The sequence below is a fragment of the Triticum urartu genome, chromosome 3A (assembly GCF_056163025.1).
Source record: "Triticum urartu cultivar PI428250 chromosome 3A, HENAU_Tu73, whole genome shotgun sequence".
Lineage (NCBI taxonomy): Eukaryota > Viridiplantae > Streptophyta > Magnoliopsida > Poales > Poaceae > Triticum > Triticum urartu.
The window spans coordinates 455,198,365-455,211,841 of record NC_141875.1 but is presented as its reverse complement, the minus strand read 5'-3'; positions in this window follow the sequence as shown (position 1 = coordinate 455,211,841).

Sequence of the window (13,477 nt, the reverse complement as noted above, 5' to 3'; positions counted from 1 at the left end):
TATTAAAGATACTGGTATCATGCTGCTCTTACTATGTGGCATTCACCAGAAAATAACACTTACCCTATGCCTCGTCAAGCCTCTTGTTAACAAGCTCGATGTCGGCATCCGCCGCATCCAGTTGCCGCTTCAGTTCGGCAAACTCATGAGTCCGGCTAGCCACCGGAGCTCCCACTACCTGCACATTAAAGCGGTATGGTTATTGCCTGGGACTATGATCCTCTGTTTGCCGCTGTCCTCGGTGACAACCAGAGTCTCAGGGGCTACTATCTACACAGGGCACACCTAAAAATGTGCGGTACCATCACAAATGTACATCATTTTACGTACCTCAAAACCCGTTAGTAGACTCACGAAGGCATCATGCAACCCGCTTTTGGCGGATGAAATCCTTTCCATCACTGTACCCATCAATGTACGGTGTTCCTCTGAGATGGCTGCTCGCTCCAACAGCTCCCTCAGTACGTCTGACCGCATACCAGACGGTGCCGGACTCTTTTGTTTGCTCTCTTCAAGAGCCGGACGCTGAGGACTTCGGGTAACTATAGGATTATCTTCTGGCCTCACTGGATCCGGAGAGGCCCTCCGCGACGACACTTCAAGGTCGCCCGCTTCTTGAGCGGGGGAGTCTGGGGGAGGCGTTTCACTCTCCATCATCTCCGGAAGAAGATCCCCTGAAGACGAGCTCTGCTGTGAAGGGCTAAGATTCGAACTGCAAGATAAACGCTTCGGTTATTTTCCTCAGAGGTAAGGTAGTACATCTCCACTATTAAAGTACTTTCTGATTACTTACAGCTCGTTGGAGGGCTGATCCTCGCGCGGACTTTGTGCGGCAAAAGCACCCTCCAATGCAGGACCCTCTAGTGGAGACTTCTTCTCCCGTTTGGAAGTCTCGGTTTCCGGATCTTCAGAGGCAGTCCTCTTCCTTCCCCGAAGCGAGAGAAGGTCGGATTCTTCTCCTCGATTATCCTCCTTCACGGAGGTGCTCATTCCCTCGGTTGGAATTTGTAGCGATGGGGGCCCGCTTTCGACCTCATTATCCCCCCTTTATCTTCATTTGAGGGCTCCGGGCAGGGTGCTAGCTTGAGCATCTTTTCCAGTACTAGATTCTACAAACCCTTAGGAAGGGGGGCCGAACACCGAATCATCTTCGCCTTAGTTAGCCAGTCCTGGTCAAAGAGCGACTTCTTAGAATGACGTCATGGTAAATAAAAGACGGTGTGTTCGGCTAAAGGATTACTTACTTGGTCGGCGGTACGGTTGCTGCTCAGGCCCATGTCCTCGGTAGTATCCGGACACTCTATTTGGGGTCCGAAGAATGATTTGTACATCTCCTCGTGCGTCAGGCCGAGGAAATTCTGAATAGTACGCGGCCCTTCTGGGTTGAACTCCCACATGCGGAGGGGCCGGTGTTTGCAAGGCTGGACTCGATGAACCAGCATGACTTGCGCCACCATAATCAAACTGAAATCTCCTTTGAAGAGATTTTGGATGCGACTTTGCAGTACAGGCACGTCCTTGGCAGGATCCCAGCTCAGCCCTCTGCTAATCCATGACATCAGTTGTGGTGGAGGGCCTGAGCGGAAAGCAGGGGCAGCCACCCACTTGGCACTTCTGGGAGCTGTGATGTAAAACCACTCCTGTTGCCATAATCCGGACACCTCTGGAAAGGAACCTTTGGGCCATGGAGCTCCTGCTATCTTTCTTATTAATGCGCCTCCGCACGCTGCATACCGCCCCTCAACCATCTTCGGCTTCACATCAAAGGTCTTGAGCCACAGGCCGAAGTGAGGGTAATGCGGAGGAAGGCCTCACACACGACAATGAATGTCGAGATGTGGAGAAAGGAGTCCGGGGCTAGATCATGGAAATCTAGCCCGTAATAAAACATCAGCCCCCTAACGAAGGGGTCCAAAGTGAGGCCTAGTCCTCAAAGGAAGTGGGAGATGAACACGACGTCTTCGTTGGGTTCAGGAGTAGGGACGACCTACCCTCAGGCAGGCAGCCGATGCGAAACCTCGGCGGTCAGGTATCTGGCCTCCCTCAACTTCTTGATGTCTTCTTCCGTAATGGAGGAGGGCATCCATCGGCCTTGAAGGCTAGATCCGGACATGATTGAAGGTCCGGAGCACCTAAACTGGGCTTTGGGTGTTAGAACTCGAGGCGGGGGAATGATTCGATTGAGCACGGGAGGGAAAAAAAGTAAAAGCCTTGTCCCTTTATAAAGAGGGTGAATATCAAGCGTCCTCTCCGTAGCCGTTTGGGACTTGCCTATAATCTAGGAGTCCTAGACACGGTTGGGTTACCCACGCCCGTATTGATGAGAATCCCGTAATAAGGGGACACGATCTCTGCTTTGACAAGATGTGTCAAAAAACTGCCTCGCGTTATGTGCGGGACTAGTTAAAGGAAACGGTTCGAATAATCACCAGGCCGTGACATAATGTCGTGCTGCCAAAACAAGTCAGCAAATTAGATTTGTGAAAATATTATTCTCTCTATGGTGGTATGTGGAACTTATTTTGCAGGGTCAGACACTATCCTTGTATTCAAATTCTTCCGTGATGTATTCGGAGGAGGAACCCGCCTTGCAATGCCGAAGACAATACTGCGCGCCGGACTCATCGTCATTGAAGCCTGGTTCAGGGGCTACTGAGGGGGTCCTGGATTAGGGGGTCTCCGGATAGCCGGACTATCTCCATTGGCCGGACTGTTAGACTATGAAGATACAAGATTGAAGACTTCGTCTCGTGTCCGGATGGGACTCTACTTGGCATGGAAGGCAAGCTAGGCAATACGGATATGTGTATCTCCTCCTTTGTAACCGACCTTGTGTAACCCTAACCTCTCCGGTGTCTATATAAACCGGAGGGTTTTAGTCCGTAGGACACAACAACTACAACATACAATCATACCATAGGCTAGCTTCTAGGGTTTAGCCTCTCTGATCTCGTGGTAGATCTACTCTTGTACTACCCATATCATCAATATCAATCAAGCAGGACGTAGGGTTTTACCTCCATCAAGAGGGCCCGAACCTGGGTAAAACATCGTGTTCCCTGCCTCCTGTTACCATCCGCCTTAGACGCACAGTTCGGGACCCCCTACCCGAGATCCGTCGGTTTTGACACCGACAAGCACCACGAAACCCTATTTCCACCGTCGCAACCTTCTGTACCCAAGAGATCCCATCTTGGGGCCTTTTTTGGAGCTCTGCTGGAGGGGGATCGATCACGGAGGGCTTCTACATCAACACCATAGCCTCTCCGATGGTGTGTGGGTAGTTTAACACAAACCTTCAGGTCCATAGTTATTAGCTAGATGGCTTCTTCTCTCTCTTTGGATCTCAATACAATGTTCTCCTCGATCTTCTTAGAGATCTATTTGATGTAACTCTTTTTGCGGTGTGTTTGTCGAGATCCGATGAATTGTGGGTTTATGATCAAGTTTATCTATGAACAATATTTGATTCTTCTCTAAAATCTTTTATGTATGATTAGTTATCTTTGCAAGTCTCTTCGAATTATCATTTTGGTTTGGCCTACTAGATTGATCTTTCTTGCAATGGGAGAAGTGCTTAGCTTTGGGTTCAATCTTGCGGTGTCCTTTCTCAATGATAGTAGGGGCAGCAAGGCACATATTGTATTGTTGCCATCGGGGATAAAAAGATGGTGTTTATATCATATTGCTTGAGTTTATCCCTCTACATCATGTCATCTTGCCTAGTGCATTACTCTGTTCTTATGAACTTAATACTCTAGATGCATGTTGGATAGTGGTCGATGTGTGGAGTAATAGTAGTAGACGCAGAATCGTTTCGGTCTACTTGTCGCGGACGTGATGCCTATATACATGATCATGCCTAGATATTCTCATAATTATTCACTTTTCTATTAATTTCTCGACAGTAATTTGTTCACCCACCGTAATACTTATGCTATCTTGAGAGAAGCCACTAGTGAAACCTATGGCCCCCAGGTCTATCTTTTATCATATAAGTTTCCCATCTATTTTATTTTGCAATCTTTACTTTCAATCTATATCATAAAAATACCAAAAATATTTATCTTATTATTATCTCCATCCGATCTCACTCTCGTAAGTGACCGTGAGGGGATTGGCAACCCCTTTATCGCGTTGGTTGCGAGGTTCTTATTTGTTTGTGTAGGTACGAGGGACTTGCGTGTAGTCTCCTACTGGATTGATACCTTGGTTCTCAAAAACTGAGGGAAATACTTACGCTACTTTGCTGCATCACCCTTTCCTCTTCAAGGGAAAACCAATGCAGTGCTCAAGAGTTAGCAAGAAGGATTTCTGGCGCCGTTGTCGGGGAGGTTGCACCAAGTCAAGTCAAGATTTGACCTCCCATCAACTAGCTATTTCTGGCGCCGTTGCCGGGGAGATCTCCGCACAAGTCAAGACATACCAAGTACCCATCACAAACTCTTATCCCTCGCATTACATTATTTGCCATTTGCTCTCGTTTCCTCTCCCCCACTTCACCCTTGCCGTTTTATTCGCCCTCTTTTCCGTTCATCTCTTTCGCTTGCTTCTTGTGTTGTCGTGTGTCATCATGGCTAATCCTTCTATCATTGTTAGTACTCCCGATCATGAAGTTCTTAATTTTAAACAAAGGGAGGGAGAAAATCTAAAAGATGCTTGGCATAGAATTTGCAATGCTTAGAATATATCTACTAGGAAGCAATCCACTACCGTTCATCTTCGCAATTTTTATGTAGGCATCACTCCTTGGAATAGATATATTGTTGACACCATTACCGAAGGGAATTTCTTGGGTAGCCATACTTTTGATTCTTATAATGCTATGATAGATTTGTTTGGCCCACCACCTCTTTTGGTTAATGGAACTATTTTAACTTTGGAACATGTGATGCAAAGGCTTGAAATTATTGAAAATAAAGTTGCCACTGTGGAGTTGACTGAAAATTTGGATAAAAAGATCCACAATCAAATCACTCAATATGAATCTAAGGTAGGAGTTACTCTGAAATTTTTAAAGAAAAAGAACCTATAGTTAACGAAAAGATAGATCAAGTTTCCACAAGAATTGGTAAACTTGAGGATATTATTACTAATTTAGGGGATGCCTTTTCATCTGTTAAAAATACTATAAATCCTCCTACTTCCAAGATTGCCAAATTAATGTATGTTCCTAAAAATAAGGGTGAATCTTCTAGTAAGGAAAATGCGGATCTCAAATCAATAAGTGTTCACCCCAACTTCTTCAATATCATTAAGAAACCTTTTGCTACCAATGAATTTCTTGATTTCTTGCCTAGGAGTTTGATCATTAATAAAAATAAGGAAACTCTCAAGGGTTATAAGTGTTCTATTGAAGAATTACAAACCAAAGATGATAATACCTAGATCTATTCTTGCTTTTATGCCTAGCTAGGGGCGTTAAACGATAGCGCTTGTTGGGAGGCTGATGTCTACTACACAACCTTCTTCTTGTAGACGTTGTTGGGCCTCCAAGTGCAGAGGTTTGTAGGACAGTAGAAAATTTCCCTCAAGTGGATGACCTAAGGTTTATCAATCCGTAGGAGGCGTAGGATGAAGATGGTCTCTCTCAAGCAACCCTGCAACCAAATAACAAAGAGTCTCTTGTGTCCCCAACACACCCAATACAATGGTAAATTGTATAGGTGCACTAGTTCGGCGAAGAGATGGTGATACAAGTGGTATATGGATGGTAGACAAAGGTTTTTGTAATCTGAAAATATAAAAACAGCAAGGTAACTAATGATAAAAGTGAGCGTAAACGGTATTGCAATGCTAGGAAACAAGGCCTAGGGTTCATACTTTCACTAGTGCAAGTTCTCTCAACAATAATAACATAATTGGATCATATAACTATCCCTCAACATGCAACAAAGAGTCACTCCGAAGTCACTAATAGCGGAGAACGAATGAAGAGATTATGGTAGGGTATGAAACCACCTCAAAGTTATTCTTTCCAATCAATCCGTTGGGCTATTCCTATAAGTGTCACAAACAGCCCTAGAGTTCATACTAGAATAACACCTTAAGACACAAATCAACCAAAACCCTAATGTAACCTAGATACTCCAATGTCACCTCAAGTATCCGTGGGTATGATTATACGATATGCATCACACAATCTCAGATTCATCTATTCAACCAACACATAGAACCTCAAAGAGTGCCCCAAAGTTTCTACCGGAGAATCACGACAAAAACGTGTGCCAACCTCTATGCATAAGTTCGTGGGCGGAACCCGCAAGTTGGTCACCAAAACATACATCAAGTGAATCACGTGATATCCCATTGTCACCACAGATATGCATGGCAAGACATACATCCAATGTTCTCAAATCTTTAAAGACTCAATCCAATAAGATAACTTCAAAGGGAAAACTCAATCCATTACAAGAGAGTAGAGGGGGAGAAGAAACATAAGATCCAACTATAATAGCAAAGCTCGCGATACATCAAGATCGTGCCAAATCAAGAACACGAGAGAGAGAGAGAGATCGATCAAACACATAGCTACTGGTACATACCCTCAGCCCCGAGGGAGAACTACTCCCTCCTCCTCATGGAGAGCACCGGGATGATGAGGATGGCCATCGGAGAGGGATTTCCCCCTCCGACATGGTGCGGGAATGGGTCTAGATTGGTTTTCGGTGGCTACGGAGGCTTCTAGCGGCGGAACTCCCGATCTATTGTGCTCCCCGATCGTTTTAGGTTATATGGATATATATAGGCGGAAGAAATACATCAGGGGAGCCACAAGGGGCCCACGAAGGTGGAGGGCACACCCAGGGGAGTGGGCGCGCCCCCCTGCCTCGTGGCTTCCTCGTTGATCCCCTGATGTGCACTCCAAGTCTCCTGTATTGCTTTCTTTCTAAAAATAAGTTCCGTGAAGTTTCAGGTCAATTGGACTCCGTTTGATTTTCCTTTTCTGCGATACTCTAAAACAAGGAAAAAACTGGCACTGGGCTCTAGGTTAATAGGTTAGTCCCAAAAATAATATAAAAGTGTATAATAAAGCCCATAAACATCCAAAATAGATAATATAATAGCATGGAACAATAAAAAATTATAGATACGTTGGAGACGTGTCAGCATCCCCAAGCTTAATTCCTGCTCGTCCTCGAGTAGGTAAATGATAAAAACAGATTTTTTGATGTGGAATGCTACTTGGCGTAATTTCAATGTAATTCTTCTTAATTGTGGTATGAATATCCAGATCCGAAAGATTCAAGATAAAAGTTCATATTGGCATAAAAATAATAATACTTCAAGCATACTAACTAAGCAATCATGTCCTCTCAAAATAACATGGCCAAAGAAAGTTCATCCCTACAAAATCATATAGTTTGGTCATGCTCCATTTTCGTCACACAAAAATGCTCTCAAAATGCACAACCCCGATGACAAGCCAAGAAATTGTTTCATACTTTAGTAATCTCAAACTTTATAAACCTTCACGCACTACATGAGTGCGAGCCATGGATATAGCACTATGGGTGGAATAGAATATGATGATGGGGGTTATGTGGAGAAGACAAAAGGAGAAAGTCTCACATCAACAAGGCTAATCAATGAGCTATGGAGATGCCCATCAATTGATGTTAATGCAAGGAGTAGGGATTGCCATGCAACAGATGCACTAGAGCTATAAATGTATGAAAGCTCATCAAAAGAAACTAAGTGGGTGTGCATCCAACTTGCTTGCTCACGAAGACCTAGGGCACTTGAGGAGGCCCGTTGTTGGAATATACAAGCCAAGTTCTATAATGAGAATTTCCCACTAGTAAATGAAAGTGAAAAAACAAGAGACTCTCTATCATGAGGATTATGGTGCTACTTTGAAGCACAAGTGTGGCAAAGGATAGTAGCATTGTCCCTTCTCTCTTTTTCTCTCATTTTTTGGGACTTCTCTTTTTTATGGCCTTTCTCTTTTTTGGGGCCTTCTCTTTTTATGGCCTTTCTCTCTCTTTTTTTAATTTTTTATTCCTCACTTGGGACAATGCTCTAGAAAATGATGATCATCACACTTCTATTTATTTACAACTCAATGATTACAACTCGATGCTAGAAAAAAAGATGACTCTGTATGAATGCCTCCGGCGGTGTATCGGGATATGAAATGAACCAAGAGTGACATGTATGAAAGAATTATGAACGGTGGCTTTGCCACAAATACTATGTCAACTACATGATCATGCTAAGCAATATGACAATGATGAATGTGTCATGATAAACGGAATGGTGGAAAGTTGCATGGCAATATATCTCAGAATGGCTATGGAAATGCCATAATAGGTAGGTATGGTGGCTGTTTTGAGGAAGATATAAGGAGGTTTATTCGGTATCATATCACGGGGTTTGGATGCACCGGCGAAGTTTGCACCAACTCTCAATGTGAGAAAGGGCAATGCACGGTGCCGAAGAGGCTAGCAATGATGGAAGGGTGAGGGTGCGTATAATCCATGGACTCAACATTAGTCATAAAGAACTCACATACTTATTGCAAAAATCTACAAGTCATCAAAAACCAAGCACTAGGCGCATGCTCCTAGGGGGATAGATTGGTAGGAAAAGACCATCGCTCGTCCCCGACTGCCACTCATAAGGAGGACAATCAAAGAACACCTCATGTTTCAAATTTGTTACATAACGTTTACCATACGTGCATGCTACGGGACTTGCAAACTTCAATACAAGCATTTCTCAAATTCACAACTACTCAACTAGCACGACTTTGATATTATTACCTCCATATCTCAAAACAATCATCAAGCATCAAACTTCTCTTAGTATTCAAAACACTCATAAGAAAGTTTTTACTAATATCGAATACCTAGCATCTTAGTATTATTTAAGCAAATTACCATGCTATTTAGGACTCTCAAAATAATCTAAGTGAAGCATGAGAGATCAATAGTTTCTATAAAACAAATCCACCACCGTGCTCTAAAAGATATAAGTGAAGTACTAGAGCAAATGACAAACTACTCCGAAAGATATAAGTGAAGATAAATGAGTAGTCGAATAATTATGCAACTATGTGAAGACTCTCTAACACTTAAGAATTTCAGATCTTGGTATTTTATTCAAACAGCAAGCAAAACAAAAGAAAATAAAATGATGCTCCAAGCAAAACACATATCATGTGGCGAATAAAAATATAGCTCCAAGTAAAGTTACCGATGAACGAAAACGAAAGAGGGGATGCCTTTTGGGGCATCCCCAAGCTTAGGCTTTTTGTTGTCCTTGAATATTACCTTGGGGTGCCTTGGGCATCCCCAATCTTAGGCTCTTGCCACTCCTTATTCCATAGTCCATCGAATCTTTACCCAAAACTTGAAAACTTCACAACACAAAACTTAATAGAAAACTCGTGAGCTCCGTTAGTATAAGAAAATAAATCACCATTTAGGTACTGTTGTGAACTCATTCTAAATTCATATTGGTGTAATATCTAATGTATTCCAAATTCTCTATGGTTCATACCCTCCGATACTACTCATAGATTCATCAAAATAAGCAAACAACACATAGAAAACAGAATCTGTCAAAAACAGAACAGTCTGTAGTAATATGAATCAAACGTATACTTCTGGAAATCAATTCTCAAATAATTTCTGGATGTGAGGAATTTATCTATTAATCATCTGCAAAAATAATTAACTAAATAGCACTCTCCAAATAAAAATGGCAGCAATTCTTGTGAGCGCTAAAGTTTCTGTTTTTTACAGCATGATCGCAAAGACTTTCCCCAAGTCTTCCCAAAGGTTCTACTTGGAAAAAACACTAATTAAAAGCATAAAACCACATCTAAACAAAGGCTAGATGAATTATTTATTACTAAACAGGAGCAAAAAGCAAGGAACAAAAATGAAATTGGGTTGCCTCCCAACAAGCACTATCGTTTAACGCCCCTAGCTAGGCATGATGATTTCAATGATGCTCACATAAAAGATAAGAATTGTAACATAAAGAGAGCATCTTGAAGAATATGACTAGAACATTTAAGTATAACCCACTTCCTATGCATAGGGATTTTGTGAGCAAACAACTTGTGGGAACAAGAATCAACTTGCATAGGAAGGTAAAACAAGCATAACTTCAAAACTTTAAGCACATAGAGAGGAAACTTGATATTATTGCAATTCCTACAAGCATATGTTCCTCCCTCATAATAATTTTCAGTAGCATCATGAATGAATTCAACAATATAACTATCACCTAAAGCCTTATTTTCATGATCTACAAGCATAGAAATTCTATTACTCTCCACACAAGCAAAATTCTTCTCATGAATAATAGTGGGAGTATCATAAGAGACTCGAATACTATAAATTGTTTCCACATTAAAAGAGTAATGTTCAGAAAAAGGGTAATCATAATCATGACAAGTTTTACAAATATAATCATCACTACTTTTTATAGCATATGTATCATCACAATTATTATCATAAGTAGGAGGCATCCTATCATCATTATAAATTTGCATATCAAGACTTGGGAGACTAAAAATATCATCTTCATTAAATGTAGCATCCCCAAGCTTGGGACAAATATTAATTGCAGCAAATATATTCTCAAAAACATCATCTTCATCAAACATAGCATCCCCAAGCTTGGGCCTTTTCATATCATAAGCATAATCACTCTCATCATTAATAGTATAGATAGCACCAATAGTATAGCAATTATCATATTCTTCCAAGCAAGTGCCAAAAAGATTTCCAAGATCATAAGAAGTATCATTATCTTCCCAATCATAATCATCACAACAAGCAATAGGCATAACAAGATCATCATCAAGTGCATCATCTTCCACAATTATATTTTCATGAGGCACAATAGTAATAGGAGCAGCATTATTTGGGAGAGATATCTTTTTACCTCTCTTCCTTTTTATTTTCTTCTTCTTTACCACATCATGTGTGGGTTCAATCCTATTTTTGGAGCTCCTTATTAATGAGATTGGTTTAATAGAAGGCTCCTCCTTGTTACCTGATTCATCATAAGAAATAATAGGAGAATATTGGGAAGTCTCTTCCCTTTCGTTAGTATTCTCTTCATCTTCTATTTGTTTTGTTTTCTTTATGTAGTTGGAAATATAAGAATTTTCAATACAATTCACCGCACAATACATATAAATTTCCTCTAGATCAAAGCCAAGAAGTTTATAACGGGCAAATTCTGGAAGATACTTAGTTATACGTTTCATTTCTTCGCAACCCATAAGCAAGTTAAGTTCATTATAATGTGCAAGGGAAATAAACTCATCACAATTTTTGGACACGATTAGATCATGAAACAATTTGCATCGGATAGCTAAATGACCCTGTTCATTGCAAAGTCCACAAGTACGGCCAAGAAAATTTAAATTTTCAGCACAATCATCTAGCCTTTCTTGCAACAATTTAGTTTCCAAGTACTTATGCCTCTTGCAATATCTATCTTCCCTATTTGGTGTGTACTTACAAACCCAATGCACTCCACAAAAATTGACATGTTTATAGGAGACATTTTCATCATAACTAGTGCAATCATCATTAGTACCATGGATATTCAAGGAGTTTATACTAACAACATTGCAATCATGCTCATCATTCAAAGATTTAGTGCCAAACATTTTAATGCATTCTTCTTCTAACACTTTGGCACAATTTTCCTTTCCATCATACTCACGAAAGATATTAAAAAGATGAAGCGTATGAGACAAACTCAATTCCATTTTTTTACAGTTTTCTTTTTATAAACTAAACTAGTGATAAAACAAGAAACAAAAAGATCCGATTGCAAGATCTAAAGATATACCTTCAAGCGCTAACCTCCCCGGCAACGGCGCCAGAAAAGAGCTTGATGTCTACTACACAACCTTGTTCTTGTAGACGTTCTTGGGCCTCCAAGTGCAGAGGTTTGTAGGACAGTAGCAAATTTCCCTCAAGTGGATGACCTAAGATTTATCAATCCGTAGGAGGCGTAGGATGAAGATGGTCTCTCTCAAGCAAACCTGCAACCAAATAACAAAGAGTCTCTTGTGTCCCCAACACACCCAATACAATGGTAAATTGTATAGGTGCACTAGTTCGATGAAGAGATGGTGATACAAGTGGTATATGGATGGTAGATAAAGCTTTTTGTAATCTGAAAATATAAAAACAGCAAGGTAACTAATGATAAAAGTGAGCGTAAACGGTATTGCAATGCTAGGAAACAAGGCCTAGGGTTCATACTTTCACCAGTGCAAGTTCTCTCAACAATAATAACATAATTGGATCATATAACTATCCCTCAACATGCAACAAAGAGTCAGTCCTAAGTCACTAATAGTGGAGAACGAACGAAGAGATTATGGTAGGGTATGAAACCACCTCAAAGTTATTCTTTCCAATCAATCCGTTGGGCTATTCCTGTAAGTGTCACAAACAACCCTAGAGTTTGTACTAGAATAACACCTTAAGACACAAATCAACCAAAACCCTAATGTCACCTAGATACTCCAATGTCACCTCAAGTATCCGCGGGTATGATTATACGATATGCATCACACAATCTCAGATTCATCTATTCAACCAACACATAGAACCTCAAAGAGTGCCCCATAGTTTCTACCAGAGAATCACGACGAAACGTGTGCCAACCTCTATGCATAAGTTCATGGGCTGAACACGCAAGTTGGTCACCAAAACATACATCAAGTGAATCACGTGATATCCCATTGTCACCACAGATATGCACGGCAAGACATACATCAAATGTTCTCAAATCTTTAAAGACTCAATCCGATAAGATAACTTCAAAGGGAAAACTCAATCCATTACAAGAGAGTAGAGGGGGAGAAGAAACATAAGATCCAACTATAATAGCAAAGCTCGTGATACATCAAGATCGTGCCAAATCAAGAACACGAGAGAGAGAGAGATCAAACACATAGCTACCGGTACATACCCTCAGCCCCGAGGGAGAACTACTCCCTCCTCGTCATGGAGAGCACCGGGATGATGAGGATGGCCATCGGAGAGGGATTTCCCCCTCCGACAGGGTGCGGGAACGGGTCTAGATTGGTTTTTGGTGGCTACGGAGGCTTCTGGCGGCGGAACTCCCAATCTATTGTGCTCCCCGATCGTTTTAGGTTATATGGATATATATAGGCGGAAGAAATACATTAGGGGAGCCACAATGGGCCCACGAGGGTGGAGGGCGCGCCCAGGGGGTGGGCGCGCCCCCTGCCTCGTGGCTTCCTCGTTGATCCCCTGACGTGCACTCCAAGTCTCATGTATTGCTCTCTTTCCAAAAATAAGTTCCGTGAAGTTTCAGGTTAATTGGACTCCGTTTGATTTTCCTTTTCTGCGATACTCTAAAACAAGGAAAAAACAGAAACTGGCGCTGGGCTCTAGGTTAATAGGTTGGTCCCAAAAATAATATAAAAGTGTATAATAAAGCCCATAAACATCCAAAATAGATAATA